The sequence below is a fragment of the Camponotus floridanus genome, unplaced genomic scaffold (genome assembly GCF_003227725.1).
Source record: "Camponotus floridanus strain SB8 unplaced genomic scaffold, Cflo_v7.5 scaffold376, whole genome shotgun sequence".
NCBI classification, from domain to species: domain Eukaryota; kingdom Metazoa; phylum Arthropoda; class Insecta; order Hymenoptera; family Formicidae; genus Camponotus; species Camponotus floridanus.
Genome location: NW_020229521.1, coordinates 25303 through 43074, shown reverse-complemented (window position 1 = coordinate 43074; position 17772 = coordinate 25303). Strand labels below are relative to the sequence as shown.

Below are 17772 nucleotides of genomic sequence, written 5' to 3'. Positions count from 1 at the left end.
ACGCTTTGCAATCATAACTTTTTTATATTTTATTTGATCGAGGAAATGAGAGATTATGAGGAATTATTAAAAACAAATTAATCTCATTTAATTTTTATAAAATTCCTCTAAATCTCTTTATAAAATTATAAAAATTAAATGAGATTAATTTTTTTTAATAATTCCTCATAATCTCTCATTAAATTAATTATTAAATATTTCGACTGTATTCTAATTAATACTTTTTATCAATAATTCCTCATTTAATTTTTATAATTTTATAAGTATTTATTAATTACGAAGACAGAAAATTATATGCAACGATTTTAGGTGGAAATAAAACGATTACAAAGACATAACATTTTTAATTCGTGAGAGAGAGAGAGAGAGAAAGAGAGAGGGAAAGAATGGGGGAGGCTGTGAACTCGCTGAAGGGTTGAAGAAAACTCTCATCGTGAGAGGAGAATGCTGAACCCTTGGTTTCGATCCATTTCGTGCACGTGACACACTGAACTGTACAGTGTGGGTCAAGGTAGCACGCGCGAAGGTCGCATCGATGTGAGCAACGTTACACGAAACATTGGCATAAATTTATCGACTACAAAGACTATTCTCGGATAAGTTACAGGATTTTTTATGACATTCATAAAAAAAAGAAAGGTTTGCCTCTTCCCCGGTGGCCTTGGGGACAATTTAATTCGAAGGAGAATCCAAGATTGAGCACAAAAGATTAAAGATCAATTCTCAACATATGTACATCAGCAAGTAATTTCAGAAGTTTCACACAATTTTAGGGATACAAGAATTCCAAACAATTAAGAGCAATTTGAAACTTATAAACTTACTTTCGAAGGCTGGAAGAGTCTTAAGGCGCCTTTTCATGATGCTCGACTCTCATTTTCAGTATCAAGGGACCAGTGTTTGCAGTGTAGATAATTTCAAAATTATTTAGATAAAGATAAAGATAAAAATCCGTAAATTTATCTTAGATGAGATAAAGATGATTTTGCTTTTACTTAATTTAGATGAAAGATGAGATAATTATTGCGATAATCTAGATAATTATCTAGATATTTTTATTTATTTTAGAAGACTATAAATATTTGTAAAAAACGTGATGCAGATTATAAATGGGATGTTAAAATCATAAATACATATTCTTTCTTTTTTCCTAAAGAATATTTAAATAATAATAAAAAGGTATATAAATGATATGAAATATTTATTTATTAATTTATATTTATAATATATTTATAATATATTTATAATATAATAATAATATATTTATAATATATTAATAATAATAATGTAAAAAATAAATTTTAGATATTTTAGATAAATTTTTAGAAACTTGCCTGGAAAACTTTTTTGCATAATGAAAACGTCATCTTAGACAATTTTTAGATAAGATGATATATATTTTTCATCTAAGATAAAGATACTTTGTATTTCTTCATCTAGTTAAAGATAAAGATGATCCATTTCTTTATCTAGATGATTATCTAAATAATTTTATCTAGATACTAGCAAACACTGCAAGGGACATCACGTGACTAAAAATAAAGATACTAATAATTCGTCCTTCTTTGATCACGTGATGTCTCTTGACGTTGAAAATGAGCGTCGAAGCTAGAACTTGAAAAAAAAAGAATTGAACAAGCACAAATTTAAACCCAAAATTCATCGATTGATCCAGAAGTTCTTGGACCTGAGAATCCTTGTACATGAAAAAATAGAAATGTTTGATGCGAGAAACGTCAACTCAATCCGGGCACATGGCCAAAACCACCTTCCCCGAGCAACCTCGAGTTTTTCGATATCTACGAAACACACACTTTTGCCGGCGGAGGTCGACGATTGGGAGAAACCCTCGGTCCTTTTCTGACGTACAGGTGACACACTGAACTCGTGAGGCTCACTGTGGGTCAGCGCGTCTACGTCTACGCGATTGCATGTATTATATTTGTTTCCACCTGTCACCATGGCGATGCAACGTCAGTTACAATCGATGTTGTGACCGACGATCGCGCCTCAACACTGCCCCGCACCTTCATTAGGTGTCATGCGTGCAGTCGCACACGCGATAATCGGGATTGTGACACTTCCGAAATGCTAATGAACGGAGGAAGAAGATTGCAGCCTTATTATCTCTGTTGAGATTTATCTAATACGAAATTAAAATGACCTAGTTGTAACATTCGCGAATGAAGGGATAGCCTTCTGAGCGAGGATCCATCAATGGGTAATATCTGAGGGTTTACGAAATTAGGATATTACTCCAAACTGCGTTCAAAATTTTGCAAAGTCAAATCTGCAAACAGATTGTTATGCGATAGAATCAAACGGAATTTATAAGAGATGCTATTTAGAAGACATAATATTGGGATAATATTGTCCTAATATTGTCCCAATATTGGGATAATATTGTCCTAATAGTGTCCTAAATTTATAAATTTAAATCAGTAGATCGAAGATTCAACGGAGCAAAGAATTTGCTCACAAGAGTCGCTTTAATCAAAATTTGATTAATTTTTAATCAGATTAACTTATTACAGATAATCTGGTTAAGGAGATTGTCAATATTATTTATATGGGTCAATATTATTTATGGGTAGAATTATCAACTTGGTTGCCTTAGAACGTTAGTTGCGAAAAACAAGATTAGATTGTCGGAAATGATTAGTCAGATTAGATTGACGAATTATATGATTAGAAGTTTTCCTATAAATTTTATATACAGAGTGTTTTCTAGGCTGTCTAAAGCTCCAGGAATTCCTTTACAACTTTAAAGAAAAAAAGTTTCTATAAATATGGGTCTAAAAATCCTTTCTTGTAGAATTATGGGTTTTCAAAGTTAAAGAAAAATAAAAGAATTCTGAGATTATCTTTTCTAATTTTTTTAATTGAATGATAATTGACAAGTAATAACTTAACTAAGTTAAATATTCAAAGTGTCCTCGTGCAACTATGCTTGCATTTTTCTAGTCATTGACTCTTTCAAAAATTCTGAGCATATTTCGAGTAGTATTTAAAGAATTGACAAGATTATTATTAATAAGTTTACTGAATAGTATCGAAGGAATTCTATTGTGAAGATCATAAACATGTTTATGTTTACAAGATATACTTCATGAACATCGATTAAAAAACTTAAATTAAAAATTATGAAAGGTAATTGCAGAATTTTTTTTTATTTTTCTTTAACTTTAAAGGCTCATAACTCTGTAGGAAAGTATTTCCATGTTCATAGGAACTTTTTGCTTTTAAAGTCATTCAAGAAATTATTTTCTGGAGTTTTGGACATCATTTAAGAAACACCCTGTATATAATTGTCAATAAATTAATCTTGATTGAAATAATCTTTAGATCAAAGTAAAAAACTTTAAGACTAAAAGATAAAATTTTAAAAAACTTATGATAAAAAGTTATGATCCTCTCTCTCTCTCTCTTTTTTCAAAATTTCTAAAAAAATTCTTTTAAAAATTTATAGAGTAAATTTTACAAAATAATTTTTATCAAATTCTATAATATCACAAAGGTGTCTCTTTTAATTTAAAAACGACTCGTATTCTACACAAATGATAAAAATGTCATATCACAAAATTTATAAGATGAAGATTCTGTGCCTAAAAAGAAGAATCGCGCAGGTGATTCGAAAGATAAAATTTCTGTATCTCAACAATGACTTCTTTTATTGTTACTTCAATCCACAATATTATTTCAAGCATTAAGAATCGTCAACAAAAGCTTGACGATAATAAAAAGCGATTTTTTATTGAAAGATCATTTTCTTCTGCTTCGAATGAGAAATCTTCCATTGCGCGTATTTGTCTAATGACTAGACGGTGGTTGTTAAAGAGCAAACATTTCATGGTTTAGTGAAGGATTAGTGTGTGTTGGCTTGTTATTAGCGAATGTAACGGAAACAGTTAATGCTTTACGAGCGTTAATTTGTCACTAACTGGCGCCGCATATATTTTCTGCGTGGAATTTATATTGCACGTGAATTTAGCCTCCAAAAAAGATAGATATATTACATGATTTTTTTTGTTAATTAATTTATATAAAAAAAAGACGGAGAGAAAGAAAAGAAATGTTTAACCAAAGCATATTTATAAACAATTAGAACTTGATAAATGCCTATTAAAGAAATTATTAATTTAATATAATTTAAATACAAATCAATATTTGATATTTATAAAATTTAGGACATCCAGTTTTTTTCTAAAGAGGAAGAGATTAATTTATCTCTTATGTGATTTTTATGTAGATACATTTATCAAGACACACGCAAGCTAATTGCATTTTATCGTAGATAAAAACAGTTTTACAAAAAAATTATTATTTTATTTGATATATTTTATTATTAACTTGAATTCTCAGTCTCAATTCATTTAATTAGTTCTCTTGTTATATTTAATTAATTATTCTTCTATCATACGCTTTATATTCTTTATTTTAATATATCTTTTGATAAATTTATTTAGTATATTTATATAAATTTTTAGCAATATTGTAATTATAAAATTTAATTTTATTATTTATATATTATTAAAAATTTTTTTTTGTTATCAACCCACCAAGTAACATTTATATAATTGTTTTATTTGTAATTTCCCACTCAACAATATAACTGTTATGTAACTGTTATATAACTGTAACATTTATATTGTTGAACGAGAAATTAGCAACAGTTATATAACTGTTATTTGATGCTTACTGGGAATATCATAATATTATTTTTATTCAAAATGCAAAGTAAAAATATACATATGTGTAAAATAAGCTTTCATTATACATATGTTAGCTCATTAACGCGATAATAAATCTTTCGTATTTATATTAACACAATTAATAAACATTATTTACAATTAATAAGGATAATGAACGATCGCATCATGATAATTATTATCGAAGAAAAATTTCTTAAATTTACAAATAACACAAACGAATGAAATATAATAAATTTAAAAAAATTAAATAAATTAAATATAATAAATTAAAAAAAATTAAATAAATTAAATATAATAAATTTAAAAAAATTAAATAAATTAAATATAATAAATAAATTTAAAAAAATTAAATAAATTAAATATAATAAATAAATTAAATAAATTTAAAAAAAATATTTTCGAAATTATAAAGCAATTTGGAGTGTATCTTTCTTCCTCCTTTTTATCGTTTAACTATAATAAATCTTTCCTCGCGGCGGAGTCCGGCCTTTAGATGTCGTGCAAAATAAAAGTAAGTAACAGAGATACAGCTCGATGCACTTACGTGGTGCACACCGCGAACGCGTGCTCGGTACCCGGGGTGGGGACATATAAAAAGGAGGGTAAGCCAGCCTCGTTCTTCCTCTATAGTCTCTAGTGTATGACGCATCTCTTCGCGTCGTGCTCGCGTAGATTCACGCAGTTGTCACTCACACGCGACACTATTTTCGTGGACCACGTATCTATACGTCGTCGTCGTCGTCGACGATACCATTGTCCGATCTGCACTGCCAACTGTATCTGGCAGTATCCTCGCATCTCTGGTCGGTGCTAAGTGTTCACCCTCGCGGATGAATCTCGTTCGCCAGCAGTAAGGAAAACAATCTCGAGGTATTCTTTTCTTTTTTTATATTTTATATTTTATATTATTTTTGTTTTATACTCTTTTATATTTTATACTTTATTTACTTTATACTTTATATACTTTATTATTTATACAGAGAAAACAAAAAATTTTAGTTTAACATTAAAATAATTCGTTTACATAGAATAAATTAATAGATTAATGTAAATATTAAAATTTTTATTAATGAATTAATGAATTAATTGAATTTTTTTGTTAATAAGTTATAAAGATAGTAATTAAAATTATAAAAAATAAGTTTTGGTTAGAGTAATTAAAGTGAAATAATTATTGATATTATAGATATAGTAATGTATATGAAAATTTTTTTGTTTTAAGTTTTAAAAAGTAAATTTAAGTTATTGTACCTTTAGTATCAGGGTTAATTAAATAAAAATTAAGAATTTTTAATAATCTCGAAAAAAAGAGTTAAATAATTATGAAAAGTTAATGTAAAAATATTATTTTAAATGATTATTTAGAGAAGATATTTTAATCAAGTTTTTTGATATCTAGTTTTTTTTTATTAAATTTAATTTTAATATATAATTTTTAATTATTTTAATTATTTTTAATTATTTTATTTTATATTTATTTGTATTTTTATATTTTATCAAAACCTTCAATTTTGTCCGGTCGAAGAAAAATGTGTTGGAAAAAATATTGCTTCTCCTTTCCTTTTATTTTTTCGTACAGAAATTTCTCCTTCATTGGTTGTATCATTAATAATAGGTCACACTGTATATTCCGTGATACAATGTGCAGTGAAAGGTTAATTGAAATAGATTGTGATCTTTGGTATCATTCTTGTACAAAGTGGCGACAATTAAATGCATAAAAATTTACTTGCAATCGTTAATTATTTTTCATAAAGAAAAATCTTGATAAAAATTTTATTATTTTTTTCTACTGAAATTGTATCGTTGATTGCCGTTTGTTCGTGACTAATTATTTGGACAATCATTTGATAGCGAGCCATTTGATCTCAGAACTCCTAGAAACTAGGTTACAAACAATCTTGGAATTTGTACTGATAGAATGTACTATATATCATGAAAGAGGGACAGAGAATTTTAGATATGAAATTATAATGTGAGATTTAAACGTCCTGAAAATGAAATTACAATGTGAGATTTAAACAAGTCCTTTAATTCAAATATTAAAATTTCGAAAGAAAATTTAAGAAATTAAAAAAAAAATGTAATATGAAAAAATATAATAGATATAAATAATCTAGACTCAGAGAATTGTTTATTGATATAAAAGTTGTAAAAAAATAAAAAGTGTTAAAATACAGAAAATTTCAAATCAACAAAGTTATAAAAATCCAAATATTAATATGATAATATAATATTAATATAATATTATAATTTTAATATAAATATAATATTAATATAATATTATAATTTTAATATAAATATAATATAAATATAATATTAATATAATATATTAAAATATATAATCTTAAATATATAATATAATATTAATATATTAATATATTCTGACCTCGAAATGCAAAGAATCGAAGATACAAACTTGGAATTCAGACGAAATAAAATCTAAAAAATTATAAAAACTCTACAAATTTTTAACTTTATAATTTACTTGATTAAATATCTCAAAAAACGCGTACATAATTTTAAAAGATCACAAGAACGTAAGATTAAAGAGCACGTTTATTAATATCGTTTATTAATTTCGAAAGAGTTGGAAAGATTGTGGATTTGTGAAAAACGTCTCATGTTAAACGCAAAATATTGCAAATCATCTGCGTAATTTCTAATAAAAAATCAAATTGACGCGCGCTTATACAGCTTATGGAGCGATTTTATCAAAAGAGCGTATCTATCAATAAACATCGCGCTTGCAAATATGACTACCTAAACACTTCTATCATTAGCAGTCGATTGAGCTTATGAAAAATAGCCAGTGCATTATGCCGTGATTGTATTTCGCAATCGTATTATAAAATCTGCGTCTTTCAACACGCGATATTCTATATATATTCGCTATTATAAAAATATTAAGAAATTTTAATCAATAGAATTTTTACAATTATTCCATCAATTGTATTTTTAAAATATAAAATTATTATGTATGCAGTGAGATCAAAAATTTTGAGAAAAAAAAATATATATATGCATAATATTTTTATGTAATAAAAATGTTACAAGAAAAATAAATGGAACATTTGCGTAAATTTCTAAAAAATTCAAATTGATGCGCGTTTGTACAAATACAGCGATCTTATCAAAAGAGTGTGTCTATCAATAAGGTAAAAACGACAATGAAAATATCAACAGTGATAAATTATATTTGCAGAAATGATAAAATTGTTAAATTAGAGGAATCGTTATTTCGCTTTTATTTATTGCAGAATAGTTGTTTTTTTTTCTAGGCTTATTGATATGCTATTCTCGTAGATCACGTGTACTTGGCAAGGATACGCGTGTTGTAGATTGTGCAGCTTAATCAGCAGTCAAAGATGCACGCGCGTGTTTTTTCCTACAAATAATTGATAAGAAATGTCTCGAGAGATGCAAAGTAATTTGTATCATTTATCAATGTCTTTGATCCACTTTCAATAATGGATACGTATTAAAATGTAATTTAATAATAAAATTAATATTTATTTATGAAAATAAAGATGAGAATTATTGAATATTTTTTTCGCAAATCAATTGCGAATTTTCAATTATGACTTTTAAATATTCTAATGGTCCGATTTATTTTCTAAAATGGCGGCATTGCTGCAATATAAATTACGCACATACTTATTAATTAAAATTATAGTTGTTGCTTCTTTTTTAAATATTAAAAAAAAATTATTATATCAAATTTAGTTTAATTCCGATAATTTATTTTTTTTTTAATTCTTAAAGGAAGAAATTGTTTTGTTTTGAGAGAGAGAGAAAGAGAGAGAGGATCAGCTGTTTATAGAACGTCCTTCAGGAGGGTCGCCGGAAATAATTGGCACAATATTGCAATTGTTCGTTTGACCCTGAAGAAGCAACAAATAGTGCATTCCGGAAACTTGGCACAGTAGCGGACCGTTGCACTCGCGATAAATTTTTGCTTAACATTGTGGTCAAAACAAACAGATAAAATCCTTGAAATAATATTTTATCTGGATTAACTTTTTCGACGAAATAAATGAAATGATTTTTTAATTAATATATCTAATTTTGTTGTGGACAATTTATAAAATGAAAAGATATTTAATTTTCATTAAGCTAAACTCAACAATATAAGTGTTACATGTTATACAGGGTGTCCCAAAAGTCCCGGACCGGTCGAATATTTCATAAACTATGCACTTTAGAAAGAAATGTTTCAGACAAAAGTTGTATGGCTCGAATGGGGCCATCAGATAGTGTGGCAATGATTTGACATGGGAGAGTCATCTGAAAGTCACGTGAAGATCATCGTCAATTTCTTAAATGGAACCCCCTATTTTTTATTACATATTCGTGTAGCTTATCTCGAGCTTTCCAAAACACTATAATAAAGTATTTCTTCATTGTTAATTGCAAATTACATATTTTTTTCTTAAAAACAACTATGTTTTTTCTTTACACCAATTGATTCCTTTCATTATTTTGTACATAAAATTATTAAGATAGATAAGGTAGATAAGATAATCGAAAAATAAATATTTTACAAAATATTTTATGGTTTATGCAAAATTAAGAAATGATTTCAAGTCTCATAACTTGAAAAGTACTCAATGAAGAAATACTTTATTATAATGTTTTGGAAAGCTCTCGAGATAAGCTACACGAATACGTAATAAAAGATAGAGGGTTCCATTTAAGAAATTGACGGTGATTTTCACGTGACTTTCAAATGACTCTCCCATGTCAAATCATTGCCACTATCTGATGGCCCCCTTGAAGCCATACAACTTTTGTCTGAAACATTTCTTTCTAAAGTGCATAGTTTATGAAATATTCGACCGGTCCGGGTCTTTTGGGACACCCTGTATATAAAATGCGATTAATACGATAGATATGGATATTCTAAGCTTGCATAAAAATAAATATTTCAAATAAAATAGAATCCACAAATATATTTTTGTAAACAATTTGTAAAAAAAATTTGCAGAATATTATTTTTGACATTATATTAAAATAATGTAAAAATTGTTGCGTGAAAGAGAGAGAGAGAGAAGAAAGCATAGAACGTTATAGAATTCGTATCACAATCAAGAAGTGTCTAAAATTCCTTAAATGCGCACGAGAGTCTGTTCTCCTTTCAAGTCGTCAGTGATTGAGGCTCTTGATTGACTTCATGGCTTCTTTTCAATTTGGTTCACCGACTATGAGGCTCAGCGTGAGACCCTCTTCATTTGAAAATGCACTTAGGAAACCTGCCGGACAATTAAAATCAAAAATTCCAACAATCTATGAAAGAAAGAACACCCACAAAAATCCGTCTTAATGATTTAATGCGCTTGAAAAATTATTTCTCGCCAAAATTATTGTCCTCCTAATCACGAACTAAATTTTTTCAAGTACATAAAAGCGATTGATGCATCTTTCATTATTCAAAATTACTTCATCCGATCATTATTTCGTATTGAACGATCGAAATGGCGATAATAATTCCGAAAAATCCGCGCATTTATATATTTTTTACACATTTTTGTAAAAATACTAGATACGCGTCTGGGACAAATTGTAAAGCTTCAAGTGGCGCAAAGATTTGTTTTACGACACCCTGTATGAGACATCGATCTCTTTTACTGTCGTGTCAACAGGCGAAGCGCAAAGCTCGTAAAAGCGCGATATATTTGATTTCCGCGAACAGATATATTCGAATGGGGTTAAGCCCTTAAATGAAGGCACTATATAAGGACCATTGACTGATGGCGTGTGTAGGTCAGTGGAACGCTTGAGCCGACTTTATCGCGACCTCGTAATTTGTAATGTAACGCGACGGAAGTAAAAATACGCAAAAGGCGCTGCAAATGATACGTTGTAACTTAGAAAAAAAAGAGGAAAAGCAACGCACATTCTATTGCAGCTCCCATCTTGGGAATCCTGCACACGTAGAAAGACGCAAGAATACGGTCAAGTGAGATAATTAGTGTAAATGGAACGGTGCTATCAGTCACCAGTTATTATTTTCTTATGATTATCCGATGTAATCACAATGATTACCTCTTAATGATTATTGCAAAATTAGTCATGAAAAATTTATCACGTTTGTTCTATTTATACCGTTTTATTATTTTTTAATTTGTGTTTTGTTTTAAAGTCCTCGCATATTTGCGTAATTATATTTTTGAAGACGTAAGTTGCATATAAAACTGAAATTCGATTTTTCATGTAAATATTCGCTTAGTATCTTATCAGTGCATTATTTAGTTTCGATAAGCGACTATAAAATCATCAATCTCGTCCATTTGCATTTACAATTTGTAACTGAAGTATGTTTCTCAACTTTGATAATTTTCGCTCGAGTTTTTAAATTCTTTTTTAATTTTTTAATTTTTTCAATTCTTTAATTTTTTTTACAAAAACAGTACCGACAAGCAGGACTCTTTATTATTGATAAGCAAAGCTTATTTAAAATTAGATGAATATTTTTATCGATTTCATATGCCACTCATAAAATTATTCGAATTTTTTCAGAATTTTGTGAGAAACAAATATGAGTTTAACTAATTAGTTCAATATATTTTATCATTATTATTTCTACATTTATAAATATATACTTGTCTCAAGAGATTTCAAATTTAATATATTTCTACGTATATATTTCTTTTATTTTAATCCGTCAAAATTGAATTAAAGATAAGAAACAAAAAATTTAAATATAAAAATCCAAATATAAAAATAAAAAATGATAGATATATGAATATATAAAGATATAAAGAAGGAGAATTTTCTGAGAAATTTATATTTAAATTGAAATCCAATATTTTCCTAAAAACGCTCATTTATGACTTATTAATATTGTATTTTATTAATAAATTACTATAATTATTAAATATAATTTATAAATATTAAATTAATATTGTATTTTATAAATAAAAGATTTTTCCTGTAAATGCAACAGTGGAAAGGGTCTTAAATAAAAGTTGCGGAAAGAATCTACATTAACATTCAATAGGCATAATGACAGCAAACATATGTAACGCGGGAATAGGAAGATCGATCGTTGTCTAAGGTAGCGGACAAGTATTTTTATCGGTTAAAAGAGTAGATTCGATGAGAGAGCACATGGTTACTTTCCTTGAAGCGGACACTCTGTTTCATTTCGCGATCGATTTGTGCTAATTTTTTACTTCAACGATTGGATGCGCGGTAAATTTATCGCGGAAAAATTAAACTTTTTTATATACTACATATATAGGTCGCTGTTGATAAAATTAAATAATTCATTTATCCCAATCAAAAGTATACATTTAAAAGACTTCCAATGTGCTAATATTGGTACAAAATATAAGGCACGAAAAACTGGGACAAATTATATCTTGGGGACATTAATAGATATGAGAAAAAAACTTTTTTTACATAAGATAAAATGTGTGATATGTTATACATTTTATCTTTTCTAATACTATTATTATTACGCGCTAAAAAGCTGTAAAATTTTTTAAAATAAGTAGTACTTTATTATATTTAATTTATATTTAATTTATCTTTTATTTTAATTTATTATTTAATTTAATTAATTTATATTTAATTTATATTTTAATTTAATTTATTTTAATTTATTTTATTGTATTTAATGCATCTCTGTTGATGCAATATTTTATTTTATATAAAAAAAAGTTTGGAGACTTTAAAAGAAGAATTTTAAATTCTTGAAAAAATTGTACACGTTCTTGTCAAATGATTAGAAATTATTCAGGCTGATTTTTCTCATTTTACTTTCACGAAACTTTATTAAATTTATTAAACTTCTCCAATATGATGTGTTTATCGATTGTTTATGAAATCAAATTTCCTAAATATCGTCATTCATACGTCAAGTGTCTCGTAAAAGACGAGATTCCGAACTTATCTACGAAAGAGAGCGATAACGAGGTCAATAATACATGGTCTTCTAATCATGTCGAACGATTAAAATTGAATGCTAAATTTGTTATAAATCGATGCAATTAAGAAATGACTGTTAATTTATGCTAAGCGAAAAAATGTCGTTGGATTAATTATATATCGCTTAACATAACAATTAACAGCACATTGTAAAAAAATTTATTACAAGCGAGAAATCTCGTATAATGTGACTCTTTCAACGAATTCACAGATTAATTAATCGTATTGACGTAATGGATATTTGAATAATCCACTGATTGCGACAATGCATCTCTTCAATGACGTTTGTTAGTCACGCGCGGGGTTTTGTGTCTCATAATTATCAATGTGAGATATGAATTAATCTTCAAATAAAAGAATATGTGTGTTAAAATATTCCGTCGTTAAAAATATTATTATATCGTCATTGAATAATTTAAAGCATTATTATTATTATTATTATTATTAATTTTTGAGAAAATATGATTGTGTATAATAATTTAAAAAGAATATTTAACTTCTGTTATAATATTTAATTTTTGTTAGAAGTTTTATAAAATATTGATAGATGTAAAAATATTTATAAAATATTGTTAGAAGTTTTATAAAAAATATTTTATAAAAATTTATGTAGTAATAATTATAAATATTTTATAAAAATTTATAAAATATTGTTAGAAGCTTTATTAAATATTATTAAAATATTTATGTATATTTAAAAGGTTAATAAAATTAATATAAAAAAATATTAATTTTAAGTTACGAATATTAATTAATATTGAGAATATTATTTTGAAGTTATTTAAAGCATACACAAAAATATTTTTAAACAATTACATAAAATGTGTCTATATATTTTAATAATTTTATTTTAATTTTAATAATTATTGATCGATATATTTTAGGTTGTTAGATTTTATAGAATGCAACTAAAATGCATATGCAATTCGCATAATATTTTTTAAACGAATTACAGTGAAGAAATGAAACTTTTGTTTAATTTTTTAACCAATAAGTAACATAAATAACAGACTTTTTAAAAACTTCTTTCATAAAATAAAAAAAGACTATATATTAGTTTTGATTATTAAAAGAAGGATATATTAAAAATTGTATAAAAAACTCCATTTAATAATGTGAGACAGGAGGAAAAAAACAAAAGTGTAATTACTTATTGCGCTCGAGGATAGAAATCTCGTAGGCAACGATAAGAATAGATAAATAGAAGGCAAACAACTCAATTTTTATTTTCTTTAATAAGTAATAAGAACAAAGTGGTCAATTGCAAAGAGTAATTATCAATAGATTAATGAAATTTATCAAGATAAAATTGATTTTGATATATCTTGTCCTCATTTTATCACTCGCAACTTTTATTTCTATTATATAATTTATATTTTTCTCTCAAAATTGTGAGGAAATTTTTTTAACATTCTTCCTTTTCTCCTTTACTCATTAAAAAAAATAGATTCGATTTCTTTGGAATTCTCTCGGATATCTAAATAATTTTCGAAATAAATGGATATGAATAATCTGTAAATCCGAATAGCAAGTGTACAGATACTTAGATATGAACTCTAAACAATACATATAGATGGCATTATTTGTAACAATGATACAAAATGATAAGAAAAACAACCACAGATTTTTCAGCAAACACCAAGTAACATTTATACAGAGTGTCCCAAAAATCCCGGATCGGTCGAATATTTCATAAATTATCACTTCAGAAAGAAATGTTTCAGACAAAAGTTGTATGGCTCGAAGGGGGCCATCAGATAGTGGCAAGGTCAAATCATTGCCACTATCAGATGGCCCCCTTCAAGCCATACAACTTTTGTCTGAAACATTTCTTTCTAAAGTGCATAGTTTATGAAATATTCGACCGGTCCGGGACTTTTGGGACACCTTGTATAACTGTATAGTTGTAATTTCCCACTCAATAATATAACTGTTATATAACAGTTATATTGTTAAGCGGGAAATTATAACTAACAGTAATATAAGTTATTTGGTGTTTGCTGGATTCTATATCATACTAGATTGCTAGATTGCTAACAGCTGAAACCAGGACAGACTTATAATTGGACAGAATAAATTTATATATCTTGAATTAATATACATTGTATTATTTCAATTTGCCGGCAGTAATTAAAATAAATATAAGCTACCGCGGTGATTAAAATAAATATAAGCAATTATTATAATAAATAATAATGTAATCAGTAATTATTGAAATAAATATAAGTAATAATCTCATATAAGTTACAATTGTTATTAAGTGACATGTTATATAAAATTCTGTAACACCCGGTATAAATTCTGCCTACTTGTAAATAATCGCTCTTGCTTCACATCTTGTCATACGAGATAGCCGTGTTGGCAATCTAATGTATCATATAGAAGTTTATGGTGTCCAATTTTGTTTGCGTAATGAAAATAGTTAAGATAAATACAAACAAAGAACATAGTTAAGATAAACACAAGCGAAATTAGCTTTCTCTTCTTTTCTTGGGAATATTATAGAATTATTTTAATTAAAATTTTAATTAAAATGACAGTACAATATTAAAATTTAAATGCGCGGGACCATAAAAAATATAAAAAAATCTCCCATGTGTAATCTCTCCTTCATCGCTTAACAATTAAAAATAAATTTATAATTTGAATTGTATCTCATTTTAAATGATCTCTTAAACATTACATTAATATCATAAGAATTCTATAATCGAAACGTTTACACAATTCAAGGATCTTATCATTAGATTTATTAATTTAAATATTCGAATATTTTATTACTTTAAACAGTCTTTTATTTTTTGTTTATTATTATAATTTTTTAAAAATTACACAAGACAATTGTTTAATTAAAATATATATGTTGTTCCATTTTAAGTTAGATATTTTCTGTATATCTTCATATGTATCTTTATATATCTATATTTCACTTAATTACGTCAATTATTATTGTCAGTTTAGTAATTTCTAAAATGTATCATTTTTATAAAGTTTTTATCTTCATATGTCATATATGTATTTTATTTAATTGTGTCATTTATTCTTGCAACTTTTATAAAACATATATATTATTTTTATAAAATTTATAATATAACTTAACTTTATAATATTAATTTATTTAGAATATAATTAAAAAATTTTTAGAATATAATAAAAAAACTTTTATAAAACATATATATTATTTTTATAAAATTTATAAAATTTATAATATAACTTAACTTTATAATATTAATTTATTTAGAATATAATTTAACATTATAATATAACGGGTGATAAATAATCAAATGACATTTAAATGAAGAAATTAAATTAAATAAATTGACACACGAATGCATTTTGCATACTTTTAAACGTCAAAGTAGATAATCATCTGCTGTATCTCTATTAATTTGCTTTGATGATGCGAATCTGATAAATATTTATGTGCAGTATTTGTTGAATCTATAGACTTCACATTAGAATTTACCGTCGAATTTTCAGTTCTGATTTTCCCCCACGATATCGGCGCGATGTAATTAATTATCGCGTGACCGCCTCTCGTATATATAGATATCTTGACATTGCATTTTCGAGTACGTGTTAATTGTGCGTAAATATCGTCCGTAAATTGAATAAACAAATTGCGTTCACGTGAACGTAAAATGCAGACTTGCGCTCGTGTTTATTTAGATATAGATCTATCAATTTGCGCTTATTACGAGCATGTTAAAGTGTAATCCTTGTAATCAAGTACACTAATCCTTTAATTAAGTACACTATAGCCCTACGATATGACTCTACCATTCTTGCTATAATATTCTATTATTGTACAATAATATAATTTTTTTAATTGCTTTTATTAATTATTATATAATTTTTAATAATTTAATTGTTATATAATTTTTATATAATTTCTAATAGTATAATTTTTATATCATTTTTATATAATTTTTAATAATATAATTTTTTAATTTGCTTTTATTAATTATTAAAATTATTTTTCTTACTACTCTTATTAATTACTATAATTATTCCAATTCATATCTGATTACTTTCAATTTTTATTATTGGGTATGGGAATAAGTTTCCGCCCTCTTGAAAGAGGTATCGCTGGTGATACTATTTTTGTGTTCGCTCAAGTACTATACTTGTGATTTGAAGGTGTATGTGTGAGGTCTCGATTGCAGTAGTTGACATTCATTTCAAGCGTAAACATTATTTTTTATCTGGCGTCAAAAATGTCAATGTTCGTCTCGAAAAAGCAGCATTTGCGGGAAGTTATGCTTCATTATTACATTTCGAAGAAAAGTGCCGCTGAAACGTGTCGTACATTGAGCAATATTTACGGTGATCACGCTCCGTCTAATACAACTTGTAAAGAGTGGTTTTGACGATTCCAAAGTGGCGATTTTGACGTGAGTGATAAAGAACGCGAAGGGACACCGAAAAAATTCGAAGATGCACAACTGCAAGAATTATTGGATGAAGATGCATGTCGAATCCTAGATGATTTGTCCAAAGAGTTGGATGTTGACAGAAATGGGAATGGGACGGTAGACATGATAAACTCATTTTGCTGCATGACAACGCTAGGCCACACGTTGCTCAATCTGTCAAAAAATATTTGGAAGGAGTGAATTGGGAAATCTTGCCCCACCCGCTGTATTCCCCAGACATTGCACCTTCGGATTACCATCTATTCCGATCTATGCAGTCAGTCCTTACTGGAGAGCAGTTCACTTCTTACGAAAGTATCGAAAAATGGCTCAATGAATGGATCGAGTCGAAAGAACCTGATTTTTCCTCCGAGGAATCCGTATACTCCCTGAAAGATGGGGAAAAGTTGTCGCTTCCAATGCATACTTCGCATAATATCATTATGTAATATTTCATTGTTTAAATAAATATTAACTTTGTTTAAAAAAGGGCGGAAACTTATTCCCATACCTAATATAATTTATAATAAATATTTTTTATGTTATCTGACTTCATTTGACTCACTATATTTTCGCTCTTGGCCTGAAATTCTCACGATAATTAACTACTTGAAGCTACAATCATTCGTTTGAATGCCTCACTATTCGCTTTAGCGTTTTTTATTTAATAAATGAACATCGACCGCGACATTTTGCTTCTCTTCTTTTATTTACGC

General features: G+C 27.1%; 1 protein-coding gene across 2 annotated transcripts in view; it reads left to right on the top strand.

The window, feature by feature from the left end:
* Positions 1-17772, top strand: part of LOC105255968 (glutamine synthetase 2 cytoplasmic) — a 42178-nt gene that overhangs the window by 5136 nt on the left and 19270 nt on the right. Inside the window, exon 1 of one of the 2 annotated variants that reach the window (XM_025411118.1) lies at positions 5328-5582. The exons of the other annotated variant lie outside the window; for it this stretch is intronic. The gene's annotated coding sequence lies outside the window, so the exon portion shown is untranslated. Of the gene's footprint in view, positions 1-5327; positions 5583-17772 lie in introns of those variants that run through there. 2 annotated transcript variants of the gene reach the window in all.